The 25,008-nt window shown below is 47.4% G+C and overlaps 1 long non-coding RNA gene across 3 annotated transcripts in view; it reads left to right on the forward strand.

Annotated features, from left to right (window-relative positions):
• LOC143997841 (uncharacterized) overlaps positions 1–24,708 on the forward strand; it is a 205,451-nt gene extending 180,743 nt beyond the window's left edge. For all 3 annotated transcript variants that reach the window (XR_013277748.1, XR_013277749.1, XR_013277750.1), the window contains exons 2-4: positions 576–652; positions 13,752–13,826; positions 21,467–24,708. This is a non-coding gene — a long non-coding RNA (uncharacterized LOC143997841). The remainder of the gene's footprint in view (positions 1–575; positions 653–13,751; positions 13,827–21,466) is intronic.
• The last annotated feature ends 300 nt before the right edge of the window (positions 24,709–25,008 follow it).

Raw genomic sequence — 25,008 nt, forward strand, 5'->3', positions numbered from 1 at the left:
TCCCCCTCTCTCTCTCCCCTCCCCCTCTCTCTTCCTCTCCCCCTCTCTATCCCTATCTCTCACCCCCCCTCTCTCTCTCTCCCCCCTCCCTCTCCCCCTCTCTACCTTCTTCCCCCCTTTCCTTTTCTCCCTCTCCCCCTCCTCTCCCCCTTTTTCTCTCTCCCCCTCCTTCTCTCCCCCTCTTTCTCTCTCCCTCTCCCCCTCCCTCTCCCCCTCCTTCTCTCCCTTCCTCTCTCCCTCTACCCCTTCCGCTTCCTCTTCCTCTCCCCCCTCTTCCTCCCTCTCTCCCTTCCTCCCCCACTTCCTCTCCCTCTCGCTCTCCCCCTTCCTTGACTCCAGGGGGTGCCATACAAATGCCCCTCCCCCCACACTATTCACACATTTATTTGTATCATTTTCCTTCCACTTCACTTTTATGTGACACTTTGTGTTGGTCCATCACATAAAATCCCAATAAAATACATTTATGGTTTCTGGTTGTAACAAAATGTGGGGAATGTCAGGGGGTATGAATACTTTTTCCAGGGACTGTATTTGATCTTCTAAGTTCTTCTTTCTCTTCTCTCTTCCCACAGCCAATAAGAGTAAATGGAATAAAATGGTATAAGCCACAGATGGACAGGAGACGCATTGTTTGTGATCTCAGGATCAGGTTAACATTCTTAAAATCTGAATTCCTTGAATTTGTCTGAACCCCTTCAGCCCCCCGGACCTTCTTCCATCTAAAGGACCAGGCCCTTTTTTGCGATTCGGCACTGCGTCGCTTGAACTGACAATTGCGCGGTCGTGCGACGTGGCTCCCAAAACAAAATTGACGTTCTTTTTTTCCCATAAATAGAGCTTTCTTTTGGTGGTGTTTGATCGCCTCTGCGGTTTTTATTTTTTTTTTTGCGCTACAAACAAAAATAGAGCGACAATTTTGAAAAAAATTCAATATTTTTAACTTTTTGCCATAATAAATATCCCCAAAAATATATAATTTTTTTTTCTCAGTTTAGGCCGATACGTATTCTTCTACATATTTTTGGTTAAAAAAAAAATCGCAATTAGCGATTATTGATTGGTTTGCGCAAAATTTATAGTGTCTACAAAATAGGGGATAGTTTTATGGCATTTTTATTAATAATTTTTTGTTTACTAGTAATGGCGGCGATCAGCGATTTTTTTTATTTTTATTATTGTGACTGCGACATTATTGCGGACACGTCGGACATTTTTGACACATTTTTGGGACCATTGGCATTAATACAGCGATCAGTGCGATTAAAAATGCACTGATTACTGTAAAAATGTCACAGGCAGTGAAGGGGGTTAACCACTAGGGGGCAGTGTAGGAGTTAAGTGTGTGTGTTTTTTTTTTTGTTTTTTTTACTGTAGGGGGGCGTGGCTTGGCATGTGATGTCACTGATCGTCTTTCCCTATAACAGGGAAGAAACAATCGGTAACAGCCACAAATAGGAAGCACGGGGAGAGGTTTGTGTACACTTACCCCTCCCCGTCCTTCAGCTCTTCACGGGCGGCGATCGGGTCCGCTGGTCCCGCGGTCACAGAGCTCAGGACTGGGTCGCGAGTGCGCCGGCGACAGCACCCGTGCGACCCACGGGTGGGCTCTTAAAGGGCAACATACCTGTTCGTGCCTGTGCCCGGCTGTGCCATTCTGCCGACGTACATCGGCATGAAAGTACAACTAAAGGCAAAACCCTTTTTTTTTTTTTGGATGGAGTGGCGAGGGATTAGACCCCCTGTCAGTTCTTGCTGTCTGTGTCTCCATTAAGAGATTCACCCTTTCCTATTTTGTCCTGTTCACCATTATCATTGAAAGTAAAAGACAATCCCCAGAAAACTAATCTTCCAATGGGGGCACTAGTTCTGGTGACCTGGGGGGTCCCCTAGGGATTCCCTTCATTTGTAGGGAGCTCCTCTCACTTCCTGTTTTTTGCTATGAGACAGGAAGTGAAGGGAAATCTCCCCAATGGAATGCAGGTGGCAAAAAAATTAAATTTACAGGGGTTATGACCCTCCCTTACTCTATATCCAAAATGGCAAAAAAGTTTTGCTTAGAGTTCTACTTTAATAAAGATCTTGGTGTATCAGGTTTTGAAATTCGATGCGTTTCGTCATTGTGGTGTTTTGATTGTGGGTCTGTAGAAGTCAGAAGTGAAATGACGGCTGGCAATTAAAATCTCTATACAGTACACAAGTGCAGTGGCTGCTGGTGATATATATATTTTTTTGGGGGGGTTCGGCCGCCGCTATCCCATCCTCCCCCCCCGGTGATTGGTCAGGTCTCCCACACTGCCTGCTGGTTGGTCGATCGATCCTGGTACTTACCCCATTTAGGTCACAGGCTTCCTGTGGGCGGGGCGACTTCACCCTGCGTCTCCTCCTTCCTTGGCTTTGTGGCGCCCCCTGCGTCTCTTCCCTCCTCCTCCTCCTTGGCGGCCAATAGGATTGCTTCTCCTCTTAGCCAATCGAGTCTCAGGACCTGCTTCCTGAGCCGGGATTGGCTGTGAGGAGAATCGGGAATGCAATAGTGAATATTAATTCGCTATTGTGACACAACTGGGAGGGCTCAGGGCGGCCTGCATGTAGATTAACCACTTGCCGCCCACCCTATTGGCAATTGACGGTGGCAAAGTGGTTGCATAATTCTGACCGGATGTCATATGACGTGATCAGGATTATGAGCCGCTGCGCACCCCCGGGGGCGCGCATCGCGGCGATCGTTGTTGCGGGGGGGGGTCAGTCTGACACCCGGCAACTACGATCTCGGTAAAGAGTCTCCGATGGAGACTCTTTACCACTTGATCAGCCGTGTCCAATCACGGCTGATCACAGTGTAAATAGGAAGAGCCGGTGATCGGCTTTTCCTCACTCGCGTCTGTCAGACGCGAATAGAGGAGAGCCGATCGGCTGCTCCTCTGACAGGGGGAGTCTGTGCTGATCGATTATCAGCACAGCCCCCCCCCCCCCGAGGATGCCCACACTGGACCACCAGGGATGCCCAGCAAAAGGTAATCCTCCCTAGACCACCAGGGATGCCAGTCAGTGCCACAATGGATGCCAATCAGTGCCCATAATGGATGCCAATCAGTGCCCACAATGGGCATCACTGATTGGCATGCATTATTGTTTGGCACTGATTGGCATCCATTAGTACAGTATAACATAATACAATGCCGCCTATCAGTGCCCACCTGTGCCGCCTATCAGTGCCCACCTGTGCCGCCTATCAGTGCCCACCTGTGCCGCCTATCAGTGCCCACCCATGCCCATGTGTGCCGCCTATCCATGCCCATCTGTGCCGCCTATCCATGCCCATCTGTGCCGCCCATCCATGCCAATCCGTGCCAGCTATCAGTGCCCATCCGTGTCGCCAATCAGTGCCACCCATCAGTGCCGCCTATCAGTGCCCATCAGTGCCACCTATCAGTGCCACATATCAGTGTCCATCAATGCCACCTCATCAGTGCCACTTCATTGGTGCCACATCATCGGTGCCCATCAGTGCCGCCCTATCAGTGCCCATCAGTGTAGCCCCATCAGTGCCCATCAGTGAAGGAGAAAACGTACTTATTTACAAAGTTTTGAAACTGAAACAAAAAAACATTTTTTTTTTCAAAATTTTCTGTATTTTTTTATTTGTAGCGCAAAAAAATAAAAACCGTAGAGGTGATCAAATACCACCAAAAGAAAGCTCTATTTGTGGGGAAAAAATGATAAAAATGTCATTTGGGTACAGTGTAGCACGACCGCGCAATTGTCATTCAAAGTGCGACAGCGCTGAAAGCTCAAAATTGGTCTGGGCAGGAAGGTGTTTAAAGCGGAGGTCCATCCTAAAGTGGACCTTCCTCTCATCGGAACCCTCCCCCCCTCCGGCGCCACAATTGCCACCTTTCAGGGGGGAGGGGGGTGCAGGTACCTGTACAGTACAGGTATCTGCACCCACTTCCGGGATAGCTCTCTGCGGAAAGGGGCGTACATTACGCCCCTTTCCGAAAGTCCCCCGCTGCCTGCTGGGAAACACACGGATCCCAGAGGCAGCGGGTCCATCCTTATTGCGCAGCGCGACTCGCGCATGCGCAGTAGGGAACCGGGAAATGAAGCCGAAAGGCTCCACTTCCTGATTCCCATACCCAAGATGGCGGCGGAAGCACCCGAGAGACGATCGAGAGATCGGCTTCGGGTGCCGACATAGCGGGCGCGCTGGGTGGGGGGTAAGTGTCACTATTTTAAAAGTCAGCAGCTGCAGTATTTGTAGCTGCTGGCTTTTAAAAAAAAAAAAAAAAAACGCGGAGTCCCGCTTTAAGTGCCCCCCGGTATTGAAGTGGTTAAGGGGCGAATGCATGGGTGGGGAGGGAGGGCGCCCATGCACCCTGCATTACGGGCCATCATTGCACAAGTCCAGCCCAGATGGGGAAAGTCTCGTATCGATCCCCTTTTTTTTCTTTAGTGGCAGTTTTTATGGACCTCTTCTGTCTGCATTGGTTATGTGATGGGCAGCACGGTGGTGCAGCTCTTCTGCGCTGGAGATCCTCAGAAAAATCTGGCTATAGAGATACTTTCATGTTATCTGCGATAAGTGATGCCCTCGTGGTTCTGGCCTTGGCAACTATGGTATCATGATCCCGGAAATGAGGGGGGCTTCACCCCGTCCTGCCGACCGTACACAAATATGCCTAGGGGATGTCCCGGGGTGATATGCAGCGGCACGCATCGCCCCGCTACCGTGTATTAGAGTCACTGGTTGGCTATCTTGGGATAAGAAACAATACGACTAAAAATCCGCTTGGCTTTTATCCCAAGCAACATTCCGTGCCTCGCCCCAAGCTCTCCCGTCCTACCGGTACCCCGAGCGACCGGCTGGCATGTCCGCCGGGTGACAGGAGACCCAAACAACGCCGGAATCGGCTTCAATCGGGTCTCGGATCTACTAACACGGAAGCAACGTCATGACCTTACCTCTGGTTTATAGAAGACTTCGCCCCCGTTCACGCGGGTCGGACATTCCGACAACAAAGTCCGTTGGATTTTGTCTGACGGATTTTGTCCGAAACTGGTGTTGCATACACACGGGTCGGACAAAGTTGTCGGAAAATCCGATCATACGTAACGTGGTGACGTTATTTCGTTACGATGGGACTACGTTCAGGCTAGTAGCCAATAGCTTTGGTCTCGTAAATTGATCTGAGCATGCGTGGCACTTTGTCCGGTCGGAATTCCCTACACACAATCGGACAAAGTCCCATCGGATCGTGTTGTCGGAAAATCTTATAGCCCAGCTCTAAAACTTTGTTTATTCCGACGGAAACAGTCCGATGGAGCCCACACACACACGGTCGGATTATCCGACAACGCGGTCCGATCGGACATTTTCCGTCGGAATGTCTGACCGTGTGTACAAGGGCTTAAAAGTGCCAAATTTTTTAAAAAAACAACCGTATTCAAAACCTGCAGACTTGCTTTTTTTTTATTGCTTTTAAAGCGGAGGTCCACCCTAAAGTGGACCTTCCGCTCATTGGAACCCTCCCCCCCTCCGGCGCCACAATTGGCACCTTTCAGGGGGGAGGGGGGTGCAGGTACCTGTACAGTACAGGTATCTGCACCCACTTCCGGGATAGCTCTCTGCGGAAAGGGGTGTAGATTACGCCCCTTTCCGAAGGTCCCCCCGCTGCCTGCTGGGAAACACACGGATCCCAGAGACAGCGGGGACCGTCGTTATTGCGCAGCGCGACTCGCGTGAATGCGCAGTAGGGAACCGGGAAATGAAGCCGAAAGGTTCCACTTCCTGATTCCCATACCCAAGATGGCGGCGGCAGCACCCGAGAGACGATCGAGAGATCGGCTTCAGGTGCCGACATCGCGGGCGCGCTGGGCGGGTAAGTGTCATTATTTTAAAAGTCAGCAGCTGCAGTATTTGTAGCTGCTGGCTTTAAAAAAAAAAAAAACGGCGGAGACTCCCGGCGGACTCCCGCTTTAAGTGCAGAGGAGGGATGGAGGGTCTTGTAGACCCCAGATCTCTCCATAAAGAGTACCTGTCACTGCCTTACTGTCACGTGGGATAATTACATTTATTCTGACAGCAATAATTGGAATTATCAGGATTAGTCAGATTATTAGAATTATCAGTATTAATCAGGAATAGGAAAAAGAGGGCTAGAGGTCACAAACCTTGGGACTTTAGAGGTGTTGTATATTAGAAATATAGGTATGAAAACACCGATAGCATATTTTTATATAAAAAAATATACACAATTTTTATTAGTACAAAAAATTATTAATGAGAACAACTTTGTATTTCAAAATCTGTTGTTACACTTGAGCATTTGGGCACAGACAATACCACTTTCTCTACATGTTTCGCTCGGCAGAGCTTCTTCAGGAGATATTTTATGTTGCGACCGTTGAACAACAAAAGGATTCAGTAAATACTCATATTCAGTTCAAGTAAATATGTACAGTACCGAGTTGAGGATGATCACGAGATTCTCTGGACAACACCAACAAGTCCATGATATAATGCAGAGGCACTGCTACCTCCTGATGGGGGGTCCACATGTTTCTAAACATTTAAAAGACCAAATCCAGAGATTACACATAAAAGATCACGTTCAATTAGAGATAATATTGTGCATAGTCACTATGCCCCCTCCTCTATAAGGAATCATAAGTACTAAAGGAACGAGACCCTGCCACAAATGTGGCTATTGCAGGTACATTCACCCGTTGTGGTCCCCCCCCCCAATGGACGCATGTATTCTCCCAAATTTTTGGCTACATGTTAGTCCATTGGGATAGTGTATCTAATGACATGTGAGTGTAACGCATTCTATGTGGGCAGTGGCGTAACTAGAACCTTCATGGCCCCGATGCAAGAAACCATGAAGGGCCCCCCTGAACCCCAGCCAGGGCCCTTCCCTCCGAGTCCGGCGGTGGAACTCCAGGGTGTGGTCACAGGTATGACCTTTGTGAGCCCTGTAGTTCCACCACTGGCATCAGTAGTTTTTATTTATTTATTTTTTTACATTTTTAGGTGCCCCATTGGGGGACTGTCCCTAGGCAGGATTGGGTCCCCGTCCCCAGAAGAGATGAGGTCCTTTGCCCCCAGGGGAGATGGGGGTCCCTGTCCCCAGGGGAGGTGGGGATCCCTGTCCCCACATGAGAAGGGGTCCCTGTCCCCAGGGGGATATGGAGGGGGTATGTAATAGTGTGTACTAGCCTCCTATGCTACTGCCGGCCATATGTAGAGCGGGCTGCATGGGCCCCCTGCATCACAGGGCCCAGTTGCGGTTGCGACTGCTGCACCCCCTATAGTTACGCCCCTGTATGTGGGGGAAACAAAACGCCCCTTCTTCCACCGGATTAGGGACCATGTCTCATTCGTTTTAACCACTTCAGCCCCCCCGGACCATTTTGCTGGCTTAAGACCAGAGCACTTTTTTGCGATTCGGCGCTGCGTCGCTTTAACTGACAATTGCGCGGTCGTGCGACGTGGCTCCCAAACAAAATTGACGTCCTTTTTTTCCCCACAAATAGAGCTTTCTTTCGGTGGTATTTGATCACCTCTGCGGTTTTTATTTTTTGCGCTATAAACAAAAATAGAGCGACAATTTTGAAAAAAAAACCCATTATTTTTTACTTTTTGTTATAATAAATATCCCCCAAAAATATATCTAAAAAAAAAATTTCCCTCAGTTTAGGCCGATACGAATTCTTCTACATATTTTTGGTAAAAAAAAAATGCAATAAGCGATTATTGATTGGTTTGCGCAAAAGTTGATTACAAAATAAGGTATAGTTTTATGGCATTTTTATTAATATTTTTTTTTTTTTTTACTAGTAATGGCGGCGATCAGCGATTTTTATTGTGACTGCGACATTATGGCGGACACATCGGACATTTTTGACAAATTTTTGGGACCATTGTCATTTATACAGCAATCAGTCCTATATAAATGCAGTGATTCCTGTGCAAATGACACTGGCAGTGAAAGGGTTAACCAGGGGGTGGCAGTGTAGGGGTTAAGTGTTCCTAGGGGCGTATTACTAACTGTGGGGGGGCTGGGCTTTAATTTAGTGAACACTGATCTCTGCTCCAATCACATGGAGCAGTGATCAGCGTCACTTGTTGCTAGGCAGAACGGGGAGATGCTGTTTACAACGGCATCTCCTAGTTCAGCCGCCCCGTAAACCGATCGCGGGTATGCCCGCGGCGATCGAGTCCGCGGGACCTGCGACCGGACCCATGGGGGTCCCGACCAGCTCCACCGGCGGCGCGCTCGCGATGGCAGGGCGGCAAATTTAAAGGGACGTACCTGTATGCTCATTTGCCTGCCCGTGCCATTCTGCCGACGTACATCGGCGTTCGCTGGTCAGGAACCGGTTCAGCCGTCATCTTCTTGGCCTTTGTCATCAATTCGATGACCCCAAGACCCCACTTTTTTTTGCACTCGAACACATCCCTCCGAATGAGAGAGGAGGAGACTATGATAACATTTTACTACAGCGTGAAACCCGATGGATCTCTGACCCCGCCTGCCCTTAAATATCCAGGGCTAAATGATACTTGAAGTTTTAAGCCATTTTTGTCAATTATTGTGTTTTCCTTTTTTCTTCTTTTTTTCTCCAATTGCTATACCGTACTATTTTGTTATATATATTGCACTGGATTGATTGTATATTTGTACAAGTTTATGAACTATGATTTTCTTAATGGACCCGTCCCAAACACTGCGAACTTATGTAACTATTTGGATTCAACCAAAAAATGCTTTATGCCCAAAAAAAAGACCCAAATTGGGTCATTATTGTTAAACCATTTCTTCATTTCATGAACCGGTCCTCTGCTTTACATTTGGATCTTTTGTGCATATTGTTTACACCAGTAATTCTCTATGTAGATTGTTTCCCCATGTGATCTGTACGGACGCCCCGGGCATATAGGGATCGGTTCTTAGTCAATGGTCCGATCCTTCTGTGCCCCTTTTCTTGAGTTTTCTCGCTCACCGCACCTTATGGCTGTCTGTGTTGTCAGTCAATTTTTGCCCTGTTTGGTCCCAGTGGTATGCAGACTTTTTTTTTGCTGTTTACTTCTGGGCACCAATCACAGCGTTTGTCCCGCCGCCCATCTAGTTTGGGCAATAGATCTTTCAAAATGGCCACTTTGAATGCACACTATATGCACCATCCATCGCACCGCCATCAGCAACTTTGGCGCTCCCCCCTACTTCCGCAGCGATGACGTCAGACCTCGCCGCGCCGGTTTAGACAATAAAACGGGGACTTCCCCCCAGGCATCAGAAGCGGGGATCTCTCCTGGTCACTTCCTATGCCCTGAGCTGAATGCGCTATTAGTAAGAACATTTCATTGCCCAACCTTTCATGCATTGGATGGTGTTTGACCATCCTAATTGGATTCATTTGTGAATATATTGTTTTAGGTCTTTGGTGTGGATTGGTCTGCTTTGTTGTTTGGCCTCATCAGACCACACTTAAAGAGGAAGTAAACCCTGATGAGTGTTACTTCCTTCTTCATTCCCTGCAAAGGTAAAGCATAATGGACTACTATGCATCGCATCGCATCGCATCGCATCGCATCGTAGTCCATTATGTGTCACTTACCTGACACAGGAGCCAGTGAAGTCACCGCTGTCCCCTGTAGTTCCGAGCGTCCATCTTCTTGGTGGGTCTCGCTGCTCCGACGCTGTGATTTGCCGGAGCAGCGATGACATCACTCCCGCGCATGCGCACAGGAGCCGACACTCGCAGCATATCGCCGCGATCTGCGGCTTACTCAGTGCACCTGTGCGTCACTGTCTACGGCGGCTGTCGTCAGGTAAATATCTCCTAAACCATATAGGTATAGGAGATATTTCTTGGACCTACAGGTAAGCCTTAATCTAGGCCTTAATCTAGGCTCACCTGTAGGTCAAAGTGGTTTGTAAGGGTTTACAATCACTTTAAGGTTTCCTTAGACCCTGGTGATGTCTGCTTCTTTTCCTCCAGCATTTTTTCTATCCAGCTAGATGCACCACCATTATGAGATTGATGCATTAATTATGCCATTGATTCATTAAAGCGGGAGTAAACCTGCTGACGTTTTTTTTTTTCAGACCTGCAAAGGAAAAGGCATAATGAGCTAGTATGCCCCGCATACTAGCTCATTATGAAATACTTATCTTAAGGCCCATACACACGATCAGACTTTTTGACAACAAACATGCAAATTAGCTGTTTTGGAGCAACATCCGACCGTGTGTACGCTCCATCGGACAAACTTTTTTGGTTTTCAGCGGACCTTTGTTGGCTGTGCGAACGGACAAACTTTCTGGCAACAAAAGTCCGATGGAGCAAAGTCCGATCGTGTGTACAGAAAACCATAGGACTTTTGTACAAAGTACAAACAGGCCATGCTCAGAACCAATGCAAAAGATCAGACAACAGTACAGAAGTTGACCAAAGGTGGCGGTAAAGAGCAGAAAAACCACGTGATTTGGTGAAAGTTGGCTGAAAAAGTCCTGCTGTGTGTATGCAATACAAGTTCTCGGCCGACGCCCTTTGTACAAAAATCCAAGGAAAAGTTTGTACAAAGTCCTATCGTGTGTATGAGGCTTTAGAACGAGGCCCCGACATCTCGCCCGATCCACGCCGAGGGAGCTGACATGTTCCCTCGTCGTGTCTTCCGGGTATCGCGTCTCCGGCGATGTGAGTGGCTGGAGCCACGATATCGTCACTGCATGCACGCGGGAGATTTCTTTCCGGCAGTGTCTGCCGGGATTTCGCCAGAGAATCCCCTGTGTGCATGCGCTGCTGCAGTCAGCGGCTCATTGCAAGGGGAATATCTCCTAAACCATACAGGAGATTTTTTTTTCCCCTACAGGTAAGCCTTATTATAGGCCTTATTATAGGCTTACCTGTAGGTAACATTGAAAAAAAAAAAGACTATACAACCGCTTTAAAGGTAATCTTTAAACCTTCAACAATTCTAAGCCCCTGTACACACGGTCGGAGATTTTGCCAACCAAATCCGTCGGATTTAGTCCGATGGATTGTGTCCGAAACTGTTGCATACACACGGTCGGGCCAAGTTGGCGGAAAATCCGATCTTTCAGAACGTGATGACGTAATTTCGTTACGATGGGACTACATTCAGGCTAGTAGCCAATAGCTTTGATGTAGGAATTTGATCTGAGCATGCGTGGCACTTTGTCCGATCAAAATCCTCTACACATGATCGGATTAGGTCCGACCGGCCCAGTTGGTCGGGAAATATTTCCAACATGTTGGAAAATTGGGTCGGACGGAGATTCGGATGGAATCAGTCCGATGCAGACCACACACAGTCGGATTATCTGACGACACGGTCCGATAGGACACATTCCGACGGATTCTACGACCGTGTGTACAAGGGCTAATGCTACATTTGATTTATTACTGATCTCTATATAGGTTTAGTACTAACACACTATTTATTTGTTTTTTTCTTTCTTTTTTTTTTATATCTCTTTTAGTTTTTTTTACATATCCATTATACATTTCACCATTTACATTCATCGCTCTCTTATGAGCTTCCATAATGGTTTTTTTGGTGCCGAAACCGATACCGAAAATGAAAAATACACTAGGCCGAAAACCAAAACCGTTACCGAAACAGCACCGATACCGAAAATGACTGTTTTAAAAAAATATTTTTATACAGGAGATGGTCAGAGACTGGGGACATGGTACAGGAGTGGTCAGAGACTGGGGACATGGTACAGGAGGTGGTCAGAGACTGGGGACATGGTACAGGAGGTGGTCAGAGACTGGGGACATGGTACAGGAGTGGTCAGAGACTGGGGACATGGTACAGGAGGTGGTCAGAGACTGGGGACATGGTACAGGAGGTGGTCAGAGACTGGGGACATGGTACAGGAGGTGGTCAGAGACTGGAGACATGGTACAGGAGGTGGTCAGAGACTGGGGACATGGTTCAGGAGGTGGTCAGAGACTGGGGACATGGTACAGGAGGTGGTCAGAGACTGGAGACATGGTACAGGAGGTGGTCAGAGACTGGGGACATGGTTCAGGAGGTGGTCAGAGACTGCGGACATGGTACAGGAGTGGTCAGAGACTGGGGACATGGTACAGGAATGGTCAGAGACTGGGGACATGGTACAGGAGGTGGTCAGAGACTGGGGACATGGTACAGGAGATGGTCAGAGACTGGAGACATGGTACAGGAGGTGGTCAGAGACTGGAGACATGGTACAGGAGATGGTCAGAGACTGGGGACATACTACAGGAGATGGTCAGAGACTGGGGACATGGTACAGGAGGTGGTCAGAGACTGCGGACATGGTACAGGAGATGGTCAGAGACTGGGGACATGGTACAGGAGATGGTCAGAGACTGGGGACATGGTACAGGAGATGGTCAGAGACTGGGGACATGGTACAGGAGGTGGTCAGAGACTGGGGACATGGTACAGGAGGTGGTCAGAGACTGGGGACATGGTACAGGAGGTGGTCAGAGACTGGGGACATGGTACAGGAGATGGTCAGAGACTGGGGACATGGTACAGGAGATGGTCAGAGACTGGGGACATGGTACAGGAGGTGGTCGGAGGTGTTTCCTCCGGTGGGGAGACACCGCTAAGGAACCTTAGCTAAACAGTCGGGGAGGCTGAGGCTATGTTACCTAGAGTGGAGGAGGCAGTGGTCTCTCTGGCTTCCGCTCGGCAGTCCGATCGTCACGTTACGGACACGTTATGGATACGTTCCAGCGGTCACAGAACGCAGCAGGAGGCGGTCTATCTATGGATCGTTTTTTTTTTCTCTCACTCCAACGGATGTTGGAAAGAAATTCCAGAATTTACTGGAATAAATGGTATTTCACCAAATATGCGGATGATCAGATGTCCCCTTGGGGACTTAGAATTCAGATTTTCCCCACTATTCACAAACTTGAACCAGATTTTAAATCTCAATGGGAGGCTAAATTACAGCAATGTTCTGCCAAGATGATGCAGCTTCTTTGCTGCCATTATACGGATGAGCTTATTAATGTAGATAGGGAAATAGAAAAATTGTACGAGGACAACAAGTCAGTCACCCTGGACGCACATTTCGCTGATGGCGAGATTGCGCTCAAGGCTAACTTGGAATTATATGTAGCCGAATTATTAAAAATTAAAGAAAAAAAGTTTATGAGGGATAAGCTTTCATACGACAACAGTCAAGCCTATAATTGGACACCTCTCAGAAATAAGAGAAGGAATGTAATGCCACGTACACACGACCGGACTTTTCGACATCAAAGGTCCGACGGAACGATTCCGGCGGACCATTCGATCGTGTGTGGGCTGCAGCGGACTTTTGATTTGCAAAAATCCAACAGACTTTAGAAATGGAACATGTTTCAGATTTTTTCCGCCGGACCCAGTTCCTACTGAGAAATCCGCTCGTGTGTGTGCTAGTCCGACGGACAAAAAACGGCGCGAGGGCAGCTATTGGCTACTGGCTATGAACTTCCTTATTCTAGTCCGGTCCATCACGTTCCAATCCGTCGGACTTTGATGTGATTGTGTGTGGCCAAGTCCGTTCGTTCGGAAAGTCTGTCAGAACTCCGCCGAAAGTCCGTCGGACCTAGTCCCTCGAAAAGTCCGGTCGTGTGTATGCGGCATAAGAAAATCTAACCAGACTGAAAGAATGTCGGAACAATCTGATTCCGACACCTCATCATTATCTTCTGTTTCTGTTCCCTCCTCACAGGCATCGGATCGGGTCACTCAGTCGAAGAAGCAACAATCGCACAAGCGCACCAACGTAATGTAAATGAATTCACTGGTAAGCCTAAACAGCCTCCTAATCCGAATCGCACTCCAATGAACACCAGAGCCTCAGTGGACAAACTTTCAGGCACTCAAAAAACACACGGTCAATCTGATGTCACTCCTCACAGCGGCACAGCTGATTCGCTGGTGGCTATGCCTCCCCCAATGCCGGTGGTGGACCGGCTGTAGCCACCACCGAATTGTTTTTTTGCACAGCCCCCATATTCACTCAACCTGTACACGATCCAAAGAAATTATCAGATCTGACTGCATCACATCTGAAGCAATCCAAAATGATTTTGAAATAATTAATTTATCCTCGATTACTCTCACTGAGGCTCAAATTTCGGTTTTACAGCTTGGTTTAACTTTCTGCCCTACACAAACAGTTGATGTATTTGAACTCATCAAAGATTTAAATCTATTTGCTCGGAAATTGATGTTTTCGTGTCATGTATGACAAATCTCAACCTTCGCTTCATGCTCAACAACAAATAAATCCACTTTAGCAACAAATGAGCATAAATGATATTAAGGCTATGGAAGAATTAATGGAGCTGTGGGAGGAGGGACACATCGACGAGACAGACCTTGAGGAGGCTGATGCACTCTCTCGTGGGTCCACTTCTCGCCGGTCTGTCCCCCCTCCTATAGTTTCCACTCCCAAGGACTACAGACCCAAATCTACTAATTTCCCAGCCCTACAAGGCAATCCCAATATATGGGCGTTCACCCAACAGGTGACTAATGAGATACGCAAAACGAAATGGTTGGGTTTAAAAGAATCCAATTTAACCACTCTGCAAAAAGAGGCACTTCGTTCTTTACAGCAGGAAACACGTGTTACAAACAAACCCTCGGATAAGGGTGGCAACTTGGTGGTGATGGACAACTGCCAATATGAGTCGATGGTTGAGAGACTATTACAAAATTGTGACTGATATCGCAAAATTCCAGAGAGCCATGTCAATTACACTATCATTAAGTATAGAAAATTGCTTGGTTGTGCATACCATCAGGGATTAATCAATAAAAAAACTTGGGAGTTTTTGAATGTCGCGGCTCCCAAATCACCCACCCTATATGCCCTACCTAAAATCCACAAACATGCTTCCAATCCACCAGGGCTCCCAATAGTGTCAGGAAATGGATGTCTCACAGAAAACACCAATGCTTTGGTTGATGACTTTCTCCGTCCTCACGTTGAAGGACTGACTTCTTATTTGCAGGACACTAGAGAACTTTTGAGGGTGTTGGATGGGATCTCTGTTCCGGAGGGGTCTTGACTTGTTGCTCTTGATGTTGAAGCCCTCTACAACTCCATTTCCCATGATCTAGGTGTCAGAGTTGTGGAGGGCTTCATTTCCGAGAGCAATGAGGCTCCATTGGAATATAATCAATTTATTTTGAATTTTCTTCAATTCATTCTGAACATCTTTCTCTTTGGACGTTCCCACTACCTCCAGGTGCAGGGGGTGGCTATGGGGACCAACTGTGCCCCCTCATATGCCAACTTGTACCGGGGGTGGGAACGATACCTTTTTCATAGAGATGACATGCAAATGTTTATGGATCAGATCCCCATCTGGAGACGTTACATTGATGATGTTTTTTTTTAAATCTGGATGGGGACTGAGGCAGATCTTCTGGCTTTTTTTGACAGCCTGAAGGTCAACACCTTCAATTTGAAGTTTACCATGGAGAAAAGTCAATCACATTTGACCTTTCTGGACATACAAATGTTTGTTAATTCCCATGGGAATATTGGTTCTACCTTATTTCGCAAACCTTCAGCAGCAAATACTTTGCTGCATGCTACTAGCTCTCATCCAGCCCCTCTAGTTGCAAGTGTTCCCTACGGCCAATATCTTTGATTAAAAAGGAATTGTAGTGAGGAAGCTCATTTTGAATTAGAAGCCAAGAAACTCCAGTTACGGTTACGACATCAAGGTTATAGCAACAAATGCCTCAAGAAATCTTACCTTAAAGTGAAGAAACAAAATAGGGTTGCCCTTGTTCATGACAAGAAAGTGCCCAAATCCGATTCTGGGATCAGAATAATTACACGTTTTTGTGGCCAAAACTCCCAAGTGAGTAACATCTTTAAGAAATATTGGTATCTCCTTCAAGGGGATCCCAGTGTATCTAAACATTTGCGGGATCATCCCGAGATCACTTTCAGTACATCTCGGTCTCTAAGAGACACTTTGGTTCGCAGTCATTACGCCCCCTCATCGCCTGCTGATATAAAACAATCTGGCTCAAGACCTTGCCATAAGTCCAATTTTTGTAGTTGCATTTAAGCATCCAAACTAATTTTGTTACCCAATGGCCGGATTTATAAACCCAAATTTTTGGCGACATGTCAGTCAGTGGGTGTGTTATTTATCATGACATGCGGTTGCAATGCTTATTACGTTGGTAAGACCAAACGCCCCTTCTTCCACCGCATCAGGGATCATGTTTCCTTGGTGCGGGGGAAGAAAATGGAAACGCCCATCAGTCGCCATCTAGGTTTGTATCACAATTTTGATGACACTAAGATGCACTCTTTTGCATTGGAACATGTACCACCTGGTGAGAGAGGGGGTGATTATGACCGGGTCTTATTGCAACATGAGGCACGCTGTATTTTTGACCTCAATGCTACCACCACTCCCGGTCTTAAAGATGCTTTGAGTTTCAAGCCATTCCTGTAATTTGATTATGCATGTTTTTTTTTTTTTTGTTTTTTTTTCCCCTGGCTTAACCAGGTAATTTTCTTGGTTTATTGATTTAAATAATTTATGGGTTTAATTTAATAAATTGATAATATTCTTTAGTGAATTCTTTGTTAAAGGCGCATGACACATTCACAGAATTCGTCTGGGTAAAAAAAAGACCTAGACTCGCCAATAAACTCCTTGTGCTCCCCAAATCGCACAGCGGTCTAGCCCTACTGAATATTCAAGCCTACTATCAGGCTGTTCATCTGGGGAGACTCATAGATTGGTGCCGCCATCAGGGAACCAAGCTATGGGCCAAGCTGGAACAATCCCAAAGTGTGATTCCGCTCCGGAGGGCGTCATGGTGCTACCCAGCACTGCCAACAGAGATAAAACGTCATCCACTGATTGGTAACTCGGCGAGGGTCTGCGCTCGGATAATTTTTGCAAGCGTCCCTCTCCTCCCCGAACTCGCCCCTTTACCCTATCACAGGCAACCCCTCATTTACTCCAGGTCTGTACGACGGGTGTCTCCAGGAGCCTGGGTGAGGCGGGCCTACATCAAGCTTCCCACTTCAGTTCCGGTGGGCGCTGGAAAACGATGGCGAATTTCCTAGATCCTACGGGCCCGTTCCGCCTAGACTTCCTGAGTACACTCCAACTAACACATTTCCTTTCTACGATCCCACCCCCCAAGGAAGACGCCCAGAGGCTCTCGGCCCTGGAGGTGCTATGCACTGACGTGGGTGCCCTACCACACACACTTTCATTGACTTATAACCTTTTAAATGCTCCCTCAGCAGACTTTATTCCCCCCGGGACTACTTAACTGGGAAAAAGTTAGCTTGCCAATTCAATAACACCAAGAGACAACGTATTCTCCGATTCAAACACAAATCCTCTATCTGTGCCAAGATCCAGGAAACAAATTACAAAATTCTCTCACGTTGGTATAGGACCCCTTCGTGACTCCTCCAGCTCTACCCGAATACATCAGACCTGTGTTGGCGTTGTCACACAGACAAAGGGACCATGCTACATATTTTTTGGTCATGCCCTAAACTTACGCACTCCTGGAAAGTAGTGCGTGAGACAGTACAACAATTCACGGCCCGGCCCCTCACAGACGACCCAGCATTCTTTCTCTTACACGCCTCCGATATCCCTGACAGGAAATACAAGAAATCAGTGATCCGCCACCTACTTGATGCAGCTAAGGCCAATGGAAATCGCCCCTTCCGCCGACCATTGACCTCTGGCTTCATAAGGTGGAGGACATCAGGAGAATGGAGGATCTTATCCTCACAGTGCAAAACAGAGAGGAGACCTTCACTAAAACCTGGCAGGGTTGGAATGTGTTTATATACTCGGCTGAGGGCCACACCCTGAGAGGGTCTGACACAGACACATAATACCGCATGCAGTGACAAGGATATGTTGAGTCTGGTGGTCATAGGCAGAGGCCCCGTAACTGCAATTCCTATCGGTTATCTGAGTACTCCATGATCGTGTAACACACACTGCTCCCCCCTTCTCCCCCCCTTCCCCATGTGGAAAGTATGTAACCTGTTGGTCTATGTGGACCCATTTCCTGATATAAATAAACAATAAAAAAAAAAAAAGACGCATGACAATTTTGGCTACATAACAAGTGTCTCATCACTACTGTTGGTCACTGTTTTTTCCAATAAATATGTGTCAAATGATGTCTACAGTTTTGTCTGTATTTTGCAGACAGACCACACTACCATTTTCTATCTTTGTTACTTTCTTTTCAGTCGCCAATGTTACTGCCGTATTCTCTGCCTGTACGGGTGCCCAGGGGCACTCTCTGGCCATCTTGTTAATCAATCAAGTGGCCGCTCTGTTTGCCCCTTAATTTGATCCTTCCGTGGATATCTTTAAACCTTGTTTTAGTTCCTGTCCGTACAGAGGGGGGGGGGGGTGGGCGGTATTCTTTCTTGCAGACTCCCTTTTAGTATGGTCCCTGTCCTCTCCCGTTCTCGGTTGAGGGCATTAGGATTTTTCAAGATGGCCGCTGTGTTCTGATGACGCGATTAGAGTCATCGGAGCATGCGCAGTAGGCATCTCCTGGGAGACCTGCGATATGAGGGAGTCTTAGTTGCGCCCGTGAGTCGGAGAGGGCCATGAATTCAGTGTGTACTCGTCTCCCAGCATGGGTGGCCGCAGTTTCAGGCGAGGAGACTGTTTCGTGACTTTTGATTTTCCTGCCGTTTTCTGGATACAATTAAGTCTATTAAGGTAAGACTAGATTTTACAGATTGCTGAACATGCGTGTTCCGTTTCCTTTCTAGATGCCGGATTTTAGAGATTTGATATCTCATTATCCGTTCTGATTTCCTTATCTTCCATCTATCTTTTGCCAGGTGCTCTGGGCTCTTCAGTACCTGGTGTTAGTTTAGATCCTGACACTTTTTGAGGCATTGCTGGTTAGCATTTTCCACGAGCAAGTCATGTATCATAGATTCTACCTATTGATCACAGCATACGTAAGGTACCCTTTTTTGATATACTGGGTGTTTCCCTTCATAGAGCGAACCACCCAACAGTGGCGGAATTATCAGGGTCGCAACAGTCGCAGTTGCGACTGGGCCCTGGAATTCCATCACTGTGGGGGGGGCCCGGCGTGGTTGCTATCCACGGGGCTGTGAGTGGAGAGCGTGTCTGTCATTTAAATGCAGCGCAGAGCCAGAGACACAGGGAGTGAAGTTTAATTTTCCCTCGTTCTGTCTCTCACAGTGGCACAGCTGATCTGCTCCCCCTTCGGCCCCCCCTCCTCTCTCCTCTCTCCTCTCCTGTGTTCTCCGCGGGCATTCAGGTGCGAAGCTAACAAGCTCACATTTCCCGCGGAGAACACAGGAGAGGAGAGAGGAGGGGAGGGGGGGGCCGAAGGGGGAGCAGATCAGCTGTGCCACTGTGAGAGACAGAACGAGGGAAAATTAAACTTCACTCCCTGTGTCTCTGGCTCTGCGCTGCATTTAAATGACAGACACGCTCTCCACTCACAGCCATGCTGACCCCTCTCCAGTGTGTGCAGAGACTCAGGAAGATCCCGCCGCCCATCAACATCCATAGCTGCTGATCGTTGCCTCCCCCCAGGTGGGGGGTGTTACAGAGATCTGCTGGGGGCCAAGGTGCACATCGGAGTCCAGCAAGGTACAGAGAAACCTCTTTAAGGGAGGGTGACTGTCTAGGGACCCTAAAGTAAGGGGGGCTCTCTGGGGACCCTGATGTAAGGGGGGGTATCTGGGGATCCTGAAGGGGGCCCTCTGTGAACCCTGATGTCCAGTACCACCGCCACCCCTCCTCCAGTACCACCACCACCACCGTGCCACCCACCTTCAGTACCACCACCACCCACCTCCAGGACCACCACCACCCCTCTTCAGTACCACCACCGTGCCCCCCACCTTCAGTACCACTACCACCCACCTCCAGGACCACCGCCACCCCCTCTCCAGTACCACCACCATGCCACCCACCTCCAGTACCACCGCCACCCCTCTCCAGGACCACCATGCCTCTCCAGTACCATCGCCACCCTCCTCCAGTACCACCGCCACCCCTTTCCAGGACCGCCACCCCCCTTCAGTACCACCACCGCCACCCACCTCCAGTACCACCACTACCCACCTCCAGTACCACCGCCACCCCCTCTCCAGTACCACCACCATGCCACCCACCTCCAGTACTACCGCCACCCCTCTCCAGGACCACCATGCCTCTCCAGTACCATCGCCACCCTCCTCCAGTACCACCACGCACCCTCCAGTACCACCGCCACCCACCTCCGGTATCACCGCCACCCCCCTTCAGTACCACCACCGCCACCCACCTCCAGTACCACCACCACCCACCTCCAGTACCACCGCCACCCCCTCTCCAGTACTACCACCATGCCACCCACCTCCAGTACCACCGCCACCCCTCTCCAGGACTACCATGCCTCTCCAGTACCATCGCCACCCTCCTCCAGTACGGCCACCCACCTCCAGTACCACCGCCACCCCTCTCCAGGACCGCCACCCCCCTTCAGTACCACCACCACCACCCACCTCCAGTACCACCGCCACCCCTCTCCAGGACCACCATCCCCCTCCAGTACCACCGCCACCCCTCTCCAGGACCACTATCCCCCTCCAGTACCACCACCGCCACCCACCTCCAGTGCCACCACCAGCACCCCTCCAGTACCACCACCACCACCCACCTCCAGTACCACCGCCACCACCTCCAGTACCACTGCCACCCCTCTCCAGGACCACCACCCCCCTCCGGTACCACCGCTACCCCCCTCCAGTACCACCACCGCCACCCACCTCCAGGACCACCACCCCTCTCCAGGACCACCATCCCCCTCCAGTACCACCGCCACCCCCCTCCAGTACCACCACTGCACTGGTGACACAGGTTTCACTCGGGACACAGGCTGCACAGAAATGTTTTACTTTGTTCTACAGTGGAAAAAAATATAGTATCAAAATCATGCTTTTCGGGGGGGGGGGGGGGGCCCTTCCTGATTTCTTGCATCGGGGCCCTGAGGTTTCTAGTTACGCCTCTGCCACCCAATATTAAAAACATGAGGTTAGTTTTTCTCCCTCTCTTTTTTTTGATTTCATTCTACTCAATGTCCCTCTCTACAGGCTCCATTGAATGCGGCATTCTGCGGCGGCTGAAATATTATATTTCTTTCTCCTACATTAATATCAACTCTGGTGGTTTTATTAATGTTATCGTCATTCTTGAAATTCAGACCAATGTGGTGAGACCTGTTTCTTGTTACCCTCGGTCATGTTCCTTCTATGTCCCTGTATTTACAATTATAATTTTGGTTACTATTTAATATTTTGGAATACTGCAATTTATCGTTGTTATATGCATCTAAATGGATGCTTTTTTTCTCTCTTACTATTCTTTGCTATTTTAGCATACAAGCAATCTGCACCACCAATCTCCTGAGGAAGCTCTAACGAGTGAAACACGTCGAGAGTGGTAGTATCTTAATATACATATGTTTGAATAAGGCATACATCCAATGTTTGGATGTACCAATATGTTTCTGTTTTCTGTTTTTTTTTATCTCTGTTAAAATAAAATGAACTTTTTATATTTCTATTTTGGAATGTGTTTGACCTACTTAACCCGATACCGTTAAAATTCCCTGAGGCTGGTTACCTCTCAGCCTCTTTGTGCCCCTCTCCCTTTTCCGAGTAACTTAATGTGGGATGTTGGTATCGTTAGTTTGACTTCTTCATCTTGTGTTTTTCTAAATGATGTAGCCATTTCTACAGCCATGGCACAAGAGGCCAAAGCCCTCAGACACGCCGGCATGCCTTGTACCGGACCCGGGACCACTCTAGAAATTAAAGGCTACAAGTGTCAGCTTTCCTCCATGCTCTTGTGCAAGGACCCCAGCCATGGTTTTACAGTTGTCCTTTGCAAACAAATGAAACATTTTACAATATTCAAGTAATCCCAGACCAGGAGCCATTACCATAGCAGGTTTAAGATACACAAAAGCATTAACCATTTCATTTCACAAGATCAGGACTGTTAGGTAGAGCAGCTTGTCTCGGCAAGTTATCATAGTAGGAGCAATGAGATATCCATTGGCGGCAGTAACCAATCATACCTAAGAAGGTTAACACTTCCTATGTGGGCGGGGCAGACCCACAAAGCCGCAGCTCACTTGTGACTGATTCTCCTTTCACCGTGGTACAGAGTAAAATCAAGACACTCGACGGTTTCCTGACACCATTGCACCTTTTCATTAGACACTTTGTGACCTGTCTGTGCTACATGTTCTAACAGTAAAACAGAGTGTTTCCGACAAGCTTCCTGGGAGGGACTACACAACAGTAGGTCATTGAAGAGGGACGGAACCATGGCTAGGTGCCTAGGACTCTAAGGTTGTCTGCAGAGCTATTGAGTAGACTACAGGTGAGTCTATATAGCCATGGCAAACGATTCCAGGTTATCTGGTGCCCTCTATAGGAATAAAACCAGTAGTAGTCTCTTCATCAATAGGGATGGAGAAAAAAAACATGACTTAAATCAGTAACTGAAAAACACATTGCCAAGGCAGGTATGGAGGTAATGAGAGATGGCACATCAGGTACATTAGGGGCAATTAGAATCACAAGGTTATTTATGGATCCTGCACAAACTTTTTGATGGGGTTTATGGGGGGTATTATAAGGCAATATGATGGGTCTTAAAATTCCTTGTTTCAGGAATTGCTCAATAATGGGTCTGATGCCTTCCCCCTTCTCTTTGGAGAGATGGTACTGCTTGTGGTAAACTGGGGATACTTCTTGTTTTAGTCTGGCTTTGTAAGGAGTACATGAAATGCATCCTACATCAAGACTGTCTTTAGCCCAGAGGGGGCGGTCCTGTGGAAATGGGGGAGGGACTTCAGTTTGAAAGAACAGTGGTAATTCTATGGCTACTCCCCCTCTTCGAGTCAAGAAAATTTCAATTTCTACGACTCCTATTAAATCTCTTCCAAAAAGATTTACCGGGCATGAAGGTAAACTACGAGCGAAAATGCTGTTTTTATATTTTCCTTGCATGTAAAGTGACTGCACTTCTAAGTGCACTTGTAGTGAAAAGTGGGTTTTCCTTTCGTAAATAACCCCCACACGGAATACAAAGACACTGAATTTCAAAAGAGCCAAATTCCCTAAACTACGAACCTTGTTAGAAGGCATAAATTGGGATAAAATCTTAGGAACAAATAACGCAGAGGAGAGATGGGTTTGCTTTAAGAGCATATTAAATAAGGGCAAATGCATCCCATTGGGTAATACATTTAAAAGAGCGAACAAAAGTCCTGGATGGCTTAACTCCAATGTAGAAATGCATATAAAAGCAAAGGAGAAGGCCTTCAAAAAATACAAGATTTAGGGATCATCATCAGCATTCAGACTTTATAAAGAATGCAACAAGAAATGTAAAGCTGCAATAAAGACAGCTAAGATAGAGCATGGAAGACACATAGCGGAGGAGAGCAAAAAAAATCCCAAGAAATTATTTAAGTATGTAAACAGTAAAAAAGGGAGGACAGACCATATTGGCCCCATAAAGAATGAGGAAGGACATCTGGTTACAAAGGATGGGGAGATGGCAAAGGTATTGAATTTATTCTTCTCCTCGGTCTTCACAAGGGAATCGGGGGGCTTCAGTAACTAAAACTGCAGTGTTTATCCTCATGACACATCACAGGAAGCACCTCCATGGTTATCAGAGGACAGAATTAAAATTAGACTTGGGAAACTTAACATTAATAAATCACCGGGACCAGATGGCTTGCACCCGAGGGTACTTAGGGAACTCAGCCAAGTAATTGCCAGACTATTGTTCCTAATTTTTTTTTCCAGTCTACTGACTGGAATTGTACCAGCTGATTGGAGAAAAGCCAATGTAGCACCAATATTTAAAAAGAGGGGAGGGGTAACTACATGGCAAATGAGGTTCAATGTAGAAAAATGTAAAATGATGCATTTGGTGGCAAAAACAGCAATGCAATCTATAGACTGGGGGGAGAACCTCTGGGGGGATCTAGGATGGAGAAGGACCTGGGGGTCCTAGTAGATGATGGGCTCAGCAATGCCAAGCAGCCGCTAACAAAGCAAACAGAATATTGGCATTAAAAAGGGATCAAATCCAGAGATAAAACGATAATTCTCCCCTCTACAAGACTCTGGTCCGGCCGCACCTGGAGTATACTGTCCAGTTCTGGGCACCAGTCCTCAGGAAGGATGTACTGGAAAAAGCTGAAGTTAAAGAGAGGATGGCTTCTACAAATGGATAATGATCCTATACACACCTCAAAATCCACGGGGGATTACATCAAGATGCGTAAACTGAAGGTTTTGCCATGGCCTACACAATCTCCTGACCTCAACATTATTGAAAATCTATGGATAGACCTTAAAAGAGCAATGCGTGACGGACAGCCCAAAAATCTCAAAGAACTGGAAGACTTTTGTAAGGAAGAATGGGCAAAGATACCTCAAACAAGAATTGAAAGGCTCTTGGCTGGCTACAAAAAGTGTTTACAAGCTGTGATACTTGCCAAACGGGGCAGTACAAGATATTAACTCTGCAGAGTGCCCAAACTTTTGCAGATGCCATTTTTTTGTTTTCTGTAATTTTGAAAGTGTAAATGATGGAAATAAAATCTAACTTTTTTTGACATATAAGAATGTCTAATCTGTAATTTGATGCCATTTGAAGATCTTCAATCCATCTTCAATCCATCTTTCCCTGGCTTCGTTATGCACATTAATACACATTTTTACATGGGGTGTCCAAACTTTCAATCCCCACTGTAAAGAAGAAGTAAAGACACTTTAAAAAAAAAAAAATGCAACCTGCACGGCAAAGGCATAATGAGCTACTATGCATAGCATACTAACTCATTATGAATAATTTACCTGAGAACGAAGCCCCCGAAGCGGTCCTCCT

This window comes from Lithobates pipiens, unplaced genomic scaffold (assembly GCF_037356315.1).
Source record: "Lithobates pipiens isolate NorthernLeopardFrog02 unplaced genomic scaffold, aLitPip1_a1.2 Scaffold_19, whole genome shotgun sequence".
NCBI lineage: Eukaryota > Metazoa > Chordata > Amphibia > Anura > Ranidae > Lithobates > Lithobates pipiens.